Below are 15,808 nucleotides of genomic sequence, written 5' to 3'. Positions count from 1 at the left end.
GAATGTGAGTGTGTCTCTGTCTGTGTCAATGTGAGTATCTGTGTGTGTGAGTGTGAATGTGAGTGTGTCTCTGTGTCGATGTGAGTATCTGTGTGTGTGTGAGTGTGAATGTGAGTGTGTCACTATGTCGGTGCGAGTATCTGTGTGTGTGTTTGTGAATGTGAGTGTGTCTCTGTCTGTCTGTGTCGATGTGAGTTTCTGTGTGTGAGTGTGAATGTAAGTGTGTCTCTGTGTCAATGTGAGTATCTGTGTGTGTGAGTGTGAATGTGAGTGTGTCTCTGTCTGTGTCGATGTGAGTATCTGTGTGTGTGATTGTGAATGTGAGTGTCTCTGTCTGTGTCAATGTGAGTATCTGTGTGTGTGTGAGTGTGAATGTGGGTGTGTCTCTGTCTGTGTCGGTGTGAGTATCTGTGTGTATGAGTGTGAATGTGAGTGTGTCTCTGTCTCTGTCAATGTGAGTATCTGTGTGTGTGAGTGTGAATGTGAGTGTGTCTCTGTGTCAATGTGAGTATCTGTGTGTGTGTGTGAGTGTGAATGTGAGTGTGTATCTGTCTGTGTCAATGTGAGTATCTGTGTGTGTGAGTGTGAATGTGAGTGTGTCTCTGTCTGTGTCGATGTGAGTATCTGTGTGTGTGAGTGTGAATGTGAGTGTGTCTCTGTCTGTGTCAATGTGAGTATCTGTCTGTGTGAGTGTGAATGTGAGTGTGTCACTGTCTGTGCTGATGTGAGAATCTGTATGTGTGAGTGTGAATGTGAGTGTGTCTCTGTGTCGGTGTGAGTATCTCTGTGTGTGAGTGTGATGTGAGTGTGTCTCTGTGTGTGTCGATGTGAGTATCTGTGTGTGTGTGAGTGTGATGTGAGTGTGTCTCTGTCTGTGTCGATGTGAGTATCTGTGTGTGTGTGAGTGTGAATGTGAGTGTGTCTCTGGCTGTGTCGGTGTGAGTATCTGTGTGTGTGAGTGTGAATGTGAGTGTGTCTCTGTGTGTGTCGATGTGAGTAGCTGTGTGTGTGTGAGTGTGAATGTGAGTGTGTCTCTGTCTGTGTCGAAGTGAGTATCTGTGTGGGTGTGAGTGTGAATGTGAGTGTGTCTCTGTCTGTGTCGGTGTGAATATCTGTGTGTGTGAGTGTGAATGTGAGTGTGTCTCTGTCTGTGTCAATGTGAGTATCTGTGTGTGTGAGTGTGAATGTAAGTGTGTCTCTGTCTATCTGTGTCAATGTGAGTATCTGTGTGTGTGTGTGAGTGTGAATGTGAGTGTGTCTCTGTCTGTGTCGGTGTGAGTATCTGTGTGTGTGTGAGTGTGAATGTGAGTGTGTCTCTGTGTCGGTGTGAGTATCTGTGTGTGTGAGTGTGAATGTGAGTGTGTCTCTGTCTGTGTCGATGTGAGTAAATGTGTGTGTGTGAGTGTGAATGTGAGTGTGTCTCTGTCTGTGTTGATGTGAGTATCTGTGTGTGTGTGAGTGTGAATGTGAGTGTGTCTCTGTCTGTGTCAATGTGAGTATCTGTGTGTGTGTGAGTGTGAATGTGAGTGTGTCTCTGTCTGTCTGTGTCGATGAGAGTATCTGTGTGTGAGTGTGAATGTAAGTGTGTCTCTGTGTCAATGTGAGTATCTGTGTGTGTGAGTGTGAATGTGAGTGTGTCTCTGTCTGTGTCGATGTGAGTATCTGTGTGTGTGTGAGTGTGAATGTGAGTGTGTCTCTGTGTCAATGTGAGTATCTGTGTGTGTGAGTGTGAATGTGAGTGTGTCTCTGTCTGTGTCAATGTGAGTATCTGTGTGTGTGTGAGTGTGAATGTGAGTGTGTCTCTGTCTGTGACGATGTGAGTATCTGTGTGTGTGTGAGTGTGAATGTGAGTGTGTCTCTGTCTGTGTCAATGTGAGTATCTGTGTGTGTGAGTGTGAATGTGAGTGTGTCTCTGTGTCAATGTGAGTATCTGTGTGTGTGTGTGAGTGTGAATGTGAGTGTGTCTCTGTCTGTGTCAATGTGAGTATCTGTGTGTGTGAGTGTGAATGTGAGTGTGTCTCTGTCTGTGTTGATGTGAGTATCTGTGTGTGTGAGTGTGAATGTGAGTGTGTCTCTGTCTGTGTCAATGTGAGTATCTGTCTGTGTGAGTGTGAATGTGAGTGTGTCACTGTCTGTGTTGATGTGAGTATCTGTATGTGTGAGTGTGAATGTGAGTGTGTCTCTGTGTCGGTGTGAGTATCTGTGTGTGTGAGTGTGATGTGAGTGTGTCTCTGTGTGTGTCGATGTGAGTATCTGTGTGTGTGTGAGTGTGATGTGAGTGTGTCTCTGTGTGTGTCGAAGTGAGTATCTGTGTGTGTGTGAGTGTGAATGTGAGTGTGTCTCTGTCTGTGTCGGTGTGAGTATCTGTGTGTGTGAATGTGAATGTGAGTGTGTCTCTGTGTGTGTCGATGTGAGTAGCTGTGTGTGTGTGAGTGTGAATGTGAGTGTGTCTCTGTCTGTGTCGAAGTGAGTATCTGTGTGGGTGTGAGTGTGAATGTGAGTGTGTCTCTGTCTGTGTCGGTGTGAATATCTGTGTGTGTGAGTGTGAATGTGAGTGTGTCTCTGTCTGTGTCAATGTGAGTATCTGTGTGTGTGAGTGTGAATGTAAGTGTGTCTCTGTCTGTCTGTGTCAATGTGAGTATCTGTGTGTGTGTGTAAGTGTGAATGTGAGTGTGTCTCTGTGTCGGTGTGAGTATCGGTGTGTGTGAGTGTGAATGTGAGTGTGTCTCTGTCTGTGTCGATGTGAGTATCTGTGTGTGTGTGAGTGTGAATGTGAGTGTGTCTCTGTGTCGGTGCGAGTATCTGTGTGTGTGAGTGTGAATGTGAGTGTGTCTCTGTCTGTCTGTGTCGATGTGAGTATCTGTGTGTGAGTGTGAATGTAAGTGTGTCTCTGTGTCAATGTGAGTATCTGTGTGTGTGAGTGTGAATGTGAGTGTGTCTCTGTCTGTGTCGATGTGAGTATCTGTGTGTGTGTGAGTGTGAATGTGAGTGTGTCTCTGTGTCAATGTGAGTATCTGTGTGTGTGAGTGTGAATGTGAGTGTGTCTCTGTCTGTGTCGATGTGAGTATCTGTGTGTGTGTGAGTGTGAATGTGAGTGTGTGTCTGTGTCAATGTGAGTATCTGTGTGTGTGAGTGTGTGAATGTGAGTGTGTCTCTGTGTCAATGTGAGTATCTGTGTCTGAATGTGAGTGTGTCTCTGTCTGTGTCGGTGTGAGTATCTGTGTGTGTGTGAGTGTGAATGTGAGTGTGTCTCTGTGTCAATGTGAGTATCTGTGTGTGTGAGTGTGAAAGTGAGAGTATCTCTGTCTGTCTGTGTCAATGTGAGTATCTGTGTGTGTGAGTGTGAATGTGAGTGTGTCTCTGTCTCTTTCGATGTGAGTATCTGTGTGAGTGAGTGTGAATGTGAGTGTGTTTCTGTGTCGATGTGAGTATCTGTGTGTGTGTGAGTGTGAATGTGAGTGTGTCTCTGTGTCGGTGTGAGTATCTGTGTGTGTGTGAGTATGAATGTGAGTGTGTCTCTGTCTGTGTCAATGTGAGTATCTGTGTGTGTGAGTGTGAATGTGAGTGTGTCTCTGTCTGTGTCGATGTGAGTATCTGTGTGTGTGTGAGTGTGAATGTGAGTGTGTCTCTGTCTGTGCCGGTGTGAGTATCTGTGTGTGAGTGTGAATGTGAGTGTGTCTCTGTCTGTGTCGGTGTGAGTATCTGTGTGTGTGAGTGTGAATGTGAGTGTGTCTCTGCCTGTGTCGGTGTGAGTATCTGTGTGTGTGAGTGTGTGAATGTGAGTGTGTCTCTGTCTGTCTGTGTCAATGTGAGTGTCTGTGTGTGTGAGTGTGAATGTGAGTGTGTCTCTGTCTGGGTTAATGTGAGTATCTGTGTGTGTGTGTGTGAATGTGAGTTTGTCTCTGTCTGTGTCGATGTGAGTATCTGTGTGGGTGAGTGTGAATGTGAGTGTGTCTCTGTCTGTCTGTGTCAATGTGAGTATCTGTGTGTGTGAGTGTGAATGTGAGTGTGTCTCTGTCTGTGTCAATGTGAGTATCTGTGTGTGTGAGTGTGAATGTGAGTGTGTCTCTGTCTGTGTCGATGTGAGTATCTGTGTGTGTGAGTGTGAATGTGAGTGTGTCTCTGTGTCAATGTGAGTATCTGTGTGTGTGTGAGTGTGAATGTGAGTGTGTCTCTGTCTGTGTCGGTGTGAGTATCTGTGTGTGTGAGTGTGAATGTGAGTGTGTCTCTGTCTGTGTCAATGTGAGTATCTGTGTGTGTGTGAGTGTGAATGTGAGTGTGTCTCTGTGTCAAAGTGAGTATCTGTGTGTGTGTGAGTGTGAATGTGAGTGTGTCTCTGTCTGTGTCAATGTGAGTATCTGTGTGTGTGAGTGTGAATGTGAGTGTGTCTCTGTCTGTGTCGATGTGAGTATCTGTGTGTGTGAGTGTGAATGTGAGTGTGTCTCTGTCTGTGTCAATGTGAGTATCTGTGTGTGTGAGTGTGAATGTGAGTGTGTCTCTGTCTGTGTCAATGTGAGTATCTGTGTGTGAGTGTGAATGTGAGTGTGTCTCTGTCTGTCTGTGTCAATGTGAGTGTCTGTGTGTGTGAGTGTGAATGTGAGTGTGTCTCGGTGTTGGTGTGAGTATCTGTGTGTGTGAGTGTGATGTGAGTGTGTCTCTGTGTGTGTCGATGTGAGTATCTGTGTGTGTGTGAGTGTGATGTGAGTGTGTCTCTGTCTGTGTCGATGTGAGTATCTGTGTGTGTGTGAGTGTGAATGTGAGTGTGTCTCTGTCTGTGTTGGTGTGAGTATCTGTGTGTGTGAGTGTGATGTGAGTGTGTCTCTGTGTGTGTCGATGTGAGTATCTGTGTGTGTGTGAGTGTGATGTGAGTGTGTCTCTGTCTGTGTCGATGTGAGTATCTGTGTGTGTGTGAGTGTGAATGTGAGTGTGTCTCTGTGTCAATGTGAGTATCTGTGTGTGTGAGTGTGAATGTGAGTGTGTCTCTGTCTGTGTCGATGTGAGTATCTGTGTGTGTGTGAGTGTGAATGTGAGTGTGTGTCTGTGTCAATGTGAGTATCTGTCTGTGTGAGTGTGTGAATGTGAGTGTGTCTCTGTGTCAATGTGAGTATCTGTGTCTGAATGTGAGTGTGTCTCTGTCTGTGTCGGTGTGAGTATCTGTGTGTGTGTCAGTGTGAATGTGAGTGTGTCTCTGTGTCAATGTGAGTATCTGTGTGTGTGAGTGTGAAAGTGAGAGTGTCTCTGTCTGTCTGTGTCAATGTGAGTATCTGTGTGTGTGAGTGTGAATGTGAGTGTGTCTCTGTCTGTTTCGATGTGAGTATCTGTGTGAGTGAGTGTGAATGTGAGTGTGTCTCTGTCTGTGTCGATGTGAGTATCTGTGTGTGTGTGAGTGTGAATGTGAGTGTGTCTCTGTGTCGGTGTGAGTATCTGTGTGTGTGTGAGTGTGAATGTGAGTGTGTCTCTGTCTGTGTCAATGTGAGTATCTGTGTGTGTGAGTGTGAATGTGAGTGTGTCTCTGTCTGTGTCGATGTGAGTATCTGTGTGTGTGTGAGTGTGAATGTGAGTGTGTCTCTGTCTGTGCCGGTGTGAGTATCTGTGTGTGAGTGTGAATGTGAGTGTGTCTCTGGCTGTGTCGGTGTGAGTATCTGTGTGTGTGAGTGTGAATGTGAGTGTGTCTCTGCCTGTGTCGGTGTGAGTATCTGTGTGAGTGAGTGTGAATGTGAGTGTGTCTCTGTCTGTCTGTGTTAATGTGAGTATCTGTGTGTGTGAGTGTGAATGTGAGTGTGTCTCTGTCTGTGTCGATGTGAGTATCTGTGTGTGTGAGTGTGAATGTGAGTGTGTCTCTGTCTGTGTCGATGTGAGTATCTGTGTGTGTGAGTGTGAATGTGAGTGTGTCTCTGTGTCAATGTGAGTATCTGTGTGTGTGTGAGTGTGAATGTGAGTGTGTCTCTGTCTGTGTCGGTGTGAGTATCTGTGTGTGTGAGTGTGAATGTGAGTGTGTCTCTGTCTGTGTCAATGTGAGTATCAGTGTGTGTGTGAGTGTGAATGTGAGTGTGTCTCTGTGTCAATGTGAGTATCTGTGTGTGTGTGTGAGTGTGAATGTGAGTGTGTCTCTGTCTGTGTCAATGTGAGTATCTGTGTGTGTGAGTGTGAATGTGAGTGTGTCTCTGTCTGTGTCGATGTGAGAATCTGTGTGTGTGAGTGTGAATGTGAGTGTGTCTCTGTCTGTGTCAATGTGAGTATCTGTGTGTGTGAGTGTGAATGTGAGTGTGTCTCTGTCTGTGTCAATGTGAGTATCTGTGTGTGTGAGTGTGAATGTGTGTGTGTCTCTGTCTGTCTGTGTCAATGTGAGTGTCTGTGTGTGTGAGTGTGAATGTGAGTGTGTCTCGGTGTTGGTGTGAGTATCTGTGTGTGTGAGTGTGATGTGAGTGTGTCTCTGTGTGTGTCGATGTGAGTATCTGTGTGTGTGTGAGTGTGATGTGAGTGTGTCTCTGTCTGTGTCGATGTGAGTATCTGTGTGTGTGTGAGTGTGAATGTGAGTGTGTCTCTGTCTGTGTCGGTGTGAGTATCTGTGTGTGTGAGTGTGAATGTGAGTGTGTCTCTGTCTGTGTCGATGTGAGTATCTGTGTGTGTGAGTGTGAATGTGAGTGTGTCACTGTCTGTCTGTGTCAATGTGAGTGTCTGCGTGTGTGAGTGTGAATGTGAGTGTGTCTCTGTCTGTGTCAATGTGAGTATCTGTGTGTGTGAGTGTGAATGTGAGTGTGTCTCTGTCTGTGTCAATGTGAGTATCTGTGTGTGTGAGTGTGAATGTGAGTGTGTCTCTGTCTATCTGTGTCAATGTGAGTATATGTGTGTGTGAGTGTGAATGTGAGTGTGTCTCTGTCTGTGTCAATGTGAGTATCTGTGTGTGTGAGTGTGAATGTGAGTGTGTCTCTGTCTGTGTCAATGTGAGTATCTGTGTGTGTGAGTGTGAATGTGAGTGTGTCTCTGTGTCAATGTGCGTATCTGTGTGTGTGTGAGTGTGAATGTGAGTGTGTCTCTGTCGGTGTCAATGTGAGTATCTGTGTGTGTGAGTGTGAATGTGAGTGTGTCTCTGTCTGTGTCAATGTGAGTATCTGTGTGTGTGAGTGTGAATGTGAGTGTGTCTCTGTCTGTGTCGATGTGAGTATCTGTGTGTGTGTGAGTGTGAATGTGAGTGTGTCTCTGTCTGTGCCGGTGTGAGTATCTGTGTGTGAGTGTGAATGTGAGTGTGTCTCTGTCTGTGTCGGTGTGAGTATCTATGTGTGTGAGTGTGAATGTGAGTGTGTCTCTGCCTGTGTCGGTGTGAGTATCTGTGTGTGTGAGTGTGAATGTGAGGGTGTCTCTGTCTGTCTGTGTCAATGTGAGTGTCTGTGTGTGTGAGTGTGAATGTGAGTGTGTCTCTGTCTGTGTCAATGTGAGTATCTGTGTGTGTGAGTGTGAATGTGAGTGTGTCTCTGTCTGTGTCAATGTGAGTATCTGTGTGTGTGAGTGTGAATGTGAGTGTGTCTCTGTCTGTCTGTGTCAATGTGAGTATCTGTGTGTGTGAGTGTGAATGTGAGTGTGTCTCTGTCTGTGTCAACGTGAGTATCTGTGTGTGTGAGTGTGAATGTGAGTGTGTCTCTGTCTGTGTCGATGTGAGTATCTGTGTGTGCGAGTGTGAATGTGAGTGTGTCTCTGTGTCAATGTGAGTATCTGTGTGTGTGTGAGTGTGAATGTGAGTTTGTCTCTGTCTGTGTCGGTGTGAGTATCTGTGTGTGTGAGTGTGAATGTGAGTGTGTCTCTGTCTGTGTCAATGTGAGTATCTGTGTGTGTGTGAGTGTGAATGTGAGTGTGTCTCTGTGTCAATGTGAGTATCTGTGTGTGTGAGTGTGAATGTGAGTGTGTCTCTGTCTGTGTCGATGTGAGTATCTGTGTGTGTGTGAGTGTGAATGTGAGTGTGTCTCTGTCTGTGCCGGTGTGAGTATCTGTGTGTGAGTGTGAATGTGAGTGTGTCTATGTCTGTGTCGGTGTGAGTATCTGTGTGTGTGAGTGTGAATGTGAGTGTGTCTCTGCCTGTGTCGGTGTGAGTATCTGTGTGTGTGAGTGTGAATGTGAGGGTGTCTCTGTCTGTCTGTGTCAATGTGAGTGTCTGTGTGTGTGAGTGTGAATGTGAGTGTGTCTCTGTCTGTGTCAATGTGAGTATCTGTGTGTGTGAGTGTGAATGTGAGTGTGTCTCTGTCTGTGTCAATGTGAGTATCTGTGTGTGTGAGTGTGAATGTGAGTGTGTCTCTGTCTGTCTGTGTCAATGTGAGTATCTGTGTGTGTGTGTGAATGTGAGTGTGTCTCTGTCTGTGTCAATGTGAGTATCTGTGTGTGTGAGTGTGAATGTGAGTGTGTCTCTGTCTGTGTCGATGTGAGTATCTGTGTGTGTGAGTGTGAATGTGAGTGTGTCTCTGTGTCAATGTGAGTATCTGTGTGTGTGTCAGTGTGAATGTGAGTGTGTCTCTGTCTGTGTCGGTGTGAGTATCTGTGTGTGTGAGTGTGAATGTGAGTGTGTCTCTGTCTGTGTCAATGCGAGTATCTGTGTGTGTGTGAGTGTGAATGTGAGTGTGTCTCTGTGTCAATGTGAGTATCTGTGTGTGTGTGAGTGTGAATGTGAGTTTGTCTCTGTCTGTGTCAATGTGAGTATCTGTGTGTGTGTGAGTGTGAATGTGAGTGTGTCTCTGTCTGTGTCAATGTGAGTATCTGTGTGTGTGAGTGTGAATGTGAGTGTGTCTCTGTCTGTCTGTGTCAATGTTAGTATATGTGTGTGTGAGTGTGAATGTGAGTGTGCCTCTGTCTGTGTCAATGTGAGTATCTGTGTGTGTGAGTGTGAATGTGAGTGTGTCTCTGTCTGTGTCAATGTGAGTATCTGTGTGTGTGAGTGTGAATGTGAGTGTGTCTCTGTGTCAATGTGCGTATCTGTGTGTGTGAGTGTGAATGTGAGTGTGTCTCTGTCGGTGTCAATGTGAGTATCTGTGTGTGTGAGTGTGAATGTGAGTGTGTCTCTGTCTGTGTCAATGTGAGTATCTGTGTGTGTGAGTGTGAATGTGAGTGTGTCTCTGTCTGTGTCGATGTGAGTATCTGTGTGTGTGTGAGTGTGAATGTGAGTGTGTCTCTGTCTCTGCCGGTGTGAGTATCTGTGTGTGAGTGTGAATGTGAGTGTGTCTCTGTCTGTGTCGGTGTGAGTATCTGTGTGTGTGAGTGTGAATGTGAGTGTGTCTCTGCCTGTGTCGGTGTGAGTATCTGTGTGTGTGAGTGTGAATGTGAGGGTGTCTCTGTCTGTCTGTGTCAATGTGAGTGTCTGTGTGTGTGAGTGTGAATGTGAGTGTGTCTCTGTCTGTGTCAATGTGAGTATCTGTGTGTGTGAGTGTGAATGTGAGTGTGTCTCTGTCTGTGACAATGTGAGTATCTGTGTGTGTGAGTGTGAATGTGAGTGTGTCTCTGTCTGTCTGTGTCAATGTGAGTATCTGTGTGTGTGTGTGAATGTGAGTGTGTCTCTGTCTGTGTCAATGTGAGTATCTGTGTGTGTGAGTGTGAATGTGAGTGTGTCTCTGTCTGTGTCGATGTGAGTATCTGTGTGTGTGAGTGTGAATGTGAGTGTGTCTCTGTGTCAATGTGAGTATCTGTGTGTGTGTGAGTGTGAATGTGAGTGTGTCTCTGTCTGTGTCGGTGTGAGTATCTGTGTGTGTGAGTGTGAATGTGAGTGTGTCTCTGTCTGTGTCAATGTGAGTATCTGTGTGTGTGTGAGTGTGAATGTGAGTGTGTCTCTGTGTCAATGTGAGTATCTGTGTGTGTGTGTGAGTGTGAATGTGAGTGTGTCTCTGTCTGTGTCAATGTGAGTATCTGTGTGTGTGAGTGTGAATGTGAGTGTGTCTCTGTCTGTGTCGATGTGAGAATCTGTGTGGGTGAGTGTGAATGTGAGTGTGTCTCTGTCTGTGTCAATGTGAGTATCTGTGTGTGTGAGTGTGAATGTGAGTGTGTCTCTGTCTGTGTCAATGTGAGTATCTGTGTGTGTGAGTGTGAATGTGAGTGTGTCTCTGTCTGTCTGTGTCAATGTGAGTGTCTGTGTGTGTGAGTGTGAATGTGAGTGTGTCTCGGTGTTGGTGTGAGTATCTGTGTGTGTGAGTTTGATGTGAGTGTGTCTCTGTGTGTGTCGATGTGAGTATCTGTGTGTGTGTGAGTGTGATGTGAGTGTGTCTCTGTCTGTGTCGATGTGAGTATCTGTGTGTGTGTGAGTGTGAATGTGAGTGTGTCTCTGTCTGTGTCGGTGTGAGTATCTGTGTGTGTGAGTGTGAATGTGAGTGTGTCTCTGTCTGTCTGTGTCAATGTGAGTGTCTGTGTGTGTGAGTGTGAATGTGAGTGTGTCTCTGTCTGTGTCAATGTGAGTATCTGTGTGTGTGAGTGTGAATGTGAGTGTGTCTCTGTCTGTCTGTGTCAATGTGAGTATCTGTGTGTGTGTATGAATGTGAGTGTGTCTCTGTCTGTGTCAATGTGAGTATCTGTGTGTGTGAGTGTGAATGTGAGTGTGTCTCTGTCTGTGTCGATGTGAGTATCTGTGTGTGCGAGTGTGAATGTGAGTGTGTCTCTGTGTCAATGTGAGTATCTGTGTGTGTGTGAGTGTGAATGTGAGTGTGTCTCTGTCTGTGTCGGTGTGAGTATCTGTGTGTGTGAGTGTGAATGTGAGTGTGTCTCTGTCTGTGTCAATGTGAGTATCTGTGTGTGTGTGAGTGTGAATGTGAGTGTGTCTCTGTGTCAATGTGAGTATCTGTGTGTGTGAGTGTGAATGTGAGTGTGTCTCTGTCTGTGTCGATGTGAGTATCTGTGTGTGTGTGAGTGTGAATGTGAGTGTGTCTCTGTCTGTGCCGGTGTGAGTATCTGTGTGTGAGTGTGAATGTGAGTGTGTCTATGTCTGTGTCGGTGTGAGTATCTGTGTGTGTGAGTGTGAATGTGAGTGTGTCTCTGCCTGTGTCGGTGTGAGTATCTGTGTGTGTGAGTGTGAATGTGAGGGTGTCTCTGTCTGTCTGTGTCAATGTGAGTGTCTGTGTGTGTGAGTGTGAATGTGAGTGTGTCTCTGTCTGTGTCAATGTGAGTATCTGTGTGTGTGAGTGTGAATGTGAGTGTGTCTCTGTCTGTGTCAATGTGAGTATCTGTGTGTGTGAGTGTGAATGTGAGTGTGTCTCTGTCTGTCTGTGTCAATGTGAGTATCTGTGTGTGTGTGTGAATGTGAGTGTGTCTCTGTCTGTGTCAATGTGAGTATCTGTGTGTGTGAGTGTGAATGTGAGTGTGTCTCTGTCTGTGTCGATGTGAGTATCTGTGTGTGTGAGTGTGAATGTGAGTGTGTCTCTGTGTCAATGTGAGTATCTGTGTGTGTGTCAGTGTGAATGTGAGTGTGTCTCTGTCTGTGTCGGTGTGAGTATCTGTGTGTGTGAGTGTGAATGTGAGTGTGTCTCTGTCTGTGTCAATGCGAGTATCTGTGTGTGTGTGAGTGTGAATGTGAGTGTGTCTCTGTGTCAATGTGAGTATCTGTGTGTGTGTGAGTGTGAATGTGAGTTTGTCTCTGTCTGTGTCAATGTGAGTATCTGTGTGTGTGTGAGTGTGAATGTGAGTGTGTCTCTGTCTGTGTCAATGTGAGTATCTGTGTGTGTGAGTGTGAATGTGAGTGTGTCTCTGTCTGTCTGTGTCAATGTTAGTATATGTGTGTGTGAGTGTGAATGTGAGTGTGCCTCTGTCTGTGTCAATGTGAGTATCTGTGTGTGTGAGTGTGAATGTGAGTGTGTCTCTGTCTGTGTCAATGTGAGTATCTGTGTGTGTGAGTGTGAATGTGAGTGTGTCTCTGTGTCAATGTGCGTATCTGTGTGTGTGAGTGTGAATGTGAGTGTGTCTCTGTCGGTGTCAATGTGAGTATCTGTGTGTGTGAGTGTGAATGTGAGTGTGTCTCTGTCTGTGTCAATGTGAGTATCTGTGTGTGTGAGTGTGAATGTGAGTGTGTCTCTGTCTGTGTCGATGTGAGTATCTGTGTGTGTGTGAGTGTGAATGTGAGTGTGTCTCTGTCTGTGCCGGTGTGAGTATCTGTGTGTGAGTGTGAATGTGAGTGTGTCTCTGTCTGTGTCGGTGTGAGTATCTGTGTGTGTGAGTGTGAATGTGAGTGTGTCTCTGCCTGTGTCGGTGTGAGTATCTGTGTGTGTGAGTGTGAATGTGAGGGTGTCTCTGTCTGTCTGTGTCAATGTGAGTGTCTGTGTGTGTGAGTGTGAATGTGAGTGTGTCTCTGTCTGTGTCAATGTGAGTATCTGTGTGTGTGAGTGTGAATGTGAGTGTGTCTCTGTCTGTGACAATGTGAGTATCTGTGTGTGTGAGTGTGAATGTGAGTGTGTCTCTGTCTGTTTGTGTCAATGTGAGTATCTGTGTGTGTGTGTGAATGTGAGTGTGTCTCTGTCTGTGTCAATGTGAGTATCTGTGTGTGTGAGTGTGAATGTGAGTGTGTCTCTGTCTGTGACGATGTGAGTATCTGTGTGTGTGAGTGTGAATGTGAGTGTGTCTCTGTGTCAATGTGAGTATCTGTGTGTGTGTGAGTGTGAATGTGAGTGTGTCTCTGTCTGTGTTGGTGTGAGTATCTGTGTGTGTGAGTGTGAATGTGAGTGTGTCTCTGTCTATGTCAATGTGAGTATCTGTGTGTGTGTGAGTGTGAATGTGAGTGTGTCTCTGTGTCAATGTGAGTATCTGTGTGTGTGTGAGTGTGAATGTGAGTGTGTCTCTGTCTGTGTCAATGTGAGTATCTGTGTGTGTGAGTGTGAATGTGAGTGTGTCTCTGTCTGTGTCGATGTGAGTATCTGTGTGTGTGAGTGTGAATGTGAGTGTGTCTCTGTCTGTGTCAATGTGAGTATCTGTGTGTGTGAGTGTGAATGTGAGTGTGTCTCTGTCTGTGTCAATGTGAGTATCTGTGTGTGTGAGTGTGAATGTGAGTGTGTCTCTGTCTGTCTGTGTCAATGTGAGTGTCTGTGTGTGTGAGTGTGAATGTGAGTGTGTCTCGGTGTTGGTGTGAGTATCTGTGTGTGTGAGTTTGATGTGAGTGTGTCTCTGTGTGTGTCGATGTGAGTATCTGTGTGTGTGTGAGTGTGATGTGAGTGTGTCTCTGTCTGTGTCGATGTGAGTATCTGTGTGTGTGTGAGTGTGAATGTGAGTGTGTCTCTGTCTGTGTCGGTGTGAGTATCTGTGTGTGTGAGTGTGAATGTGAGTGTGTCTCTGTCTGTCTGTGTCAATGTGAGTGTCTGTGTGTGTGAGTGTGAATGTGAGTGTGTCTCTGTCTGTGTCAATGTGAGTATCTGTGTGTGTGAGTGTGAATGTGAGTGTGTATCTGTCTGTGTCAATGTGAGTATCTGTGTGTGTGAGTGTGAATGTGAGTGTGTCTCTGTCTGTCTGTGTCAATGTGAGTATCTGTGTGTGTGTGTGAATGTGAGTGTGTCTCTGTCTGTGTCAATGTGAGTATCTGTGTGTGTGAGTGTGAATGTGAGTGTGTCTCTGTCTGTGTCGATGTGAGTATCTGTGTGTGTGAGTGTGAATGTGAGTGTGTCTCTGTGTCAATGTGAGTATCTGTGTGTGTGTGAGTGTGAATGTGAGTGTGTCTCTGTCTGTGTCGGTGTGAGTATCTGTGTGTGTGAGTGTGAATGTGAGTGTGTCTCTGTCTGTGTCAATGTGAGTATCTGTGTGTGTGTGAGTGTGAATGTGAGTGTGTCTCTGTCTGTGTCAATGTGAGTATCTGTGTGTGTGAGTGTGAATGTGAGTGTGTCTCTGTCTGTGTCGATGTGAGTATCTGTGTGTGTGAGTGTGAATGTGAGTGTGTCTCTGTCTGTGTCAATGTGAGTATCTGTGTGTGTGAGTGTGAATGTGAGTGTGTCTCTGTCTGTGTCAATGTGAGTATCTGTGTGTGTGAGTGTGAATGTGAGTGTGTCTCTGTCTGTCTGTGTCAATGTGAGTGTCTGTGTGTGTGAGTGTGAATGTGAGTGTGTCTCGGTGTTGGTGTGAGTATCTGTGTGTGTGAGTTTGATGTGAGTGTGTCTCTGTGTGTGTCGATGTGAGTATCTGTGTGTGTGTGAGTGTGATGTGAGTGTGTCTCTGTCTGTGTCGATGTGAGTATCTGTGTGTGTGTGAGTGTGAATGTGAGTGTGTCTCTGTCTGTGTCGGTGTGAGTATCTGTGTGTGTGAGTGTGAATGTGAGTGTGTCTCTGTCTGTCTGTGTCAATGTGAGTGTCTGTGTGTGTGAGTGTGAATGTGAGTGTGTCTCTGTCTGTGTCAATGTGAGTATCTGTGTGTGTGAGTGTGAATGTGAGTGTGTATCTGTCTGTGTCAATGTGAGTATCTGTGTGTGTGAGTGTGAATGTGAGTGTGTCTCTGTCTGTCTGTGTCAATGTGAGTATCTGTGTGTGTGTGTGAATGTGAGTGTGTCTCTGTCTGTGTCAATGTGAGTATCTGTGTGTGTGAGTGTGAATGTGAGTGTGTCTCTGTCTGTGTCGATGTGAGTATCTGTGTGTGTGAGTGTGAATGTGAGTGTGTCTCTGTGTCAATGTGAGTATCTGTGTGTGTGTGAGTGTGAATGTGAGTGTGTCTCTGTCTGTGTCGGTGTGAGTATCTGTGTGTGTGAGTGTGAATGTGAGTGTGTCTCTGTCTGTGTCAATGTGAGTATCTGTGTGTGTGTGAGTGTGAATGTGAGTGTGTCTCTGTGTCAATGTGAGTATCTGTGTGTGTGTGAGTGTGAATGTGAGTGTGTCTCTGTCTGTGTCGATGTGAGTATCTGTGTGTGTGTGAGTGTGAATGTGAGTGTGTCTCTGTCTGTGCCGGTGTGAGTATCTGTGTGTGAGTGTGAATGTGAGTGTGTCTCTGTCTGTGTCGGTGTTAGTATCTGTGTGTGTGAGTGTGAATGTGAGTGTGTCTCTGCCTGTGTCGGTGTGAGTATCTGTGTGTGTGAGTGTGAATGTGAGGGTGTCTCTGTCTGTCTGTGTCAATGTGAGTATCTGTGTGTGTGAGTGTGAATGTGAGTGTGTCTCTGTCTGTGTCAATGTGAGTATCTGTGTGTGTGAGTGTGAATGTGAGTGTGTCTCTGTCTGTCTGTGTCAATGTGAGTATCTGTGTGTGTGTGTGAATGTGAGTGTGTCTCTGTCTGTGTCAATGTGAGTATCTGTGTATGTGAGTGTGTCTCTGTCTGTGTCGATGTGAGTATCTGTGTGTGTGAGTGTGAATGTGAGTGTGTCTCTGTGTCAATGTGAGTATCTGTGTGTGTGTCAGTGTGAATGTGAGTGTGTCTCTGTCTGTGTCGGTGTGAGTATCTGTGTGTGTGAGTGTGAATGTGAGTGTGTCTCTGTCTGTGTCAATGTGAGTATCTGTGTGTGTGTGAGTGTGAATGTGAGTGTGTCTCTGTGTCAATGTGAGTATCTGTGTGTGTGTGAGTGTGAATGTGAGTTTGTCTCTGTCTGTGTCAATGTGAGTATCTGTGTGTGTGTGAGTGTGAATGTGAGTGTGTCTCTGTCTGTGTCAATGTGAGTATCTGTGTGTGTGAGTGTGAATGTGAGTGTGTCTCTGTCTGTCTGTGTCAATGTGAGTATCTGTGTGTGTGAGTGTGAATGTGAGTGTGTCTCTGTGTCAATGTGCGTATCTGTGTGTGTGAGTGTGAATGTGAGTGTGTCTCTGTCGGTGTCAATGTGAGTATCTGTGTGTGTGAGTGTGAATGTGAGTGTGTCTCTGTCTGTGTCAATGTGAGTATCTGTGTGTGTGAGTGTGA

Source organism: Chiloscyllium punctatum, chromosome 28, assembly GCF_047496795.1.
Source record: "Chiloscyllium punctatum isolate Juve2018m chromosome 28, sChiPun1.3, whole genome shotgun sequence".
Taxonomy (NCBI): domain Eukaryota; kingdom Metazoa; phylum Chordata; class Chondrichthyes; order Orectolobiformes; family Hemiscylliidae; genus Chiloscyllium; species Chiloscyllium punctatum.
Note: the sequence above shows the minus strand (reverse complement) of the source record.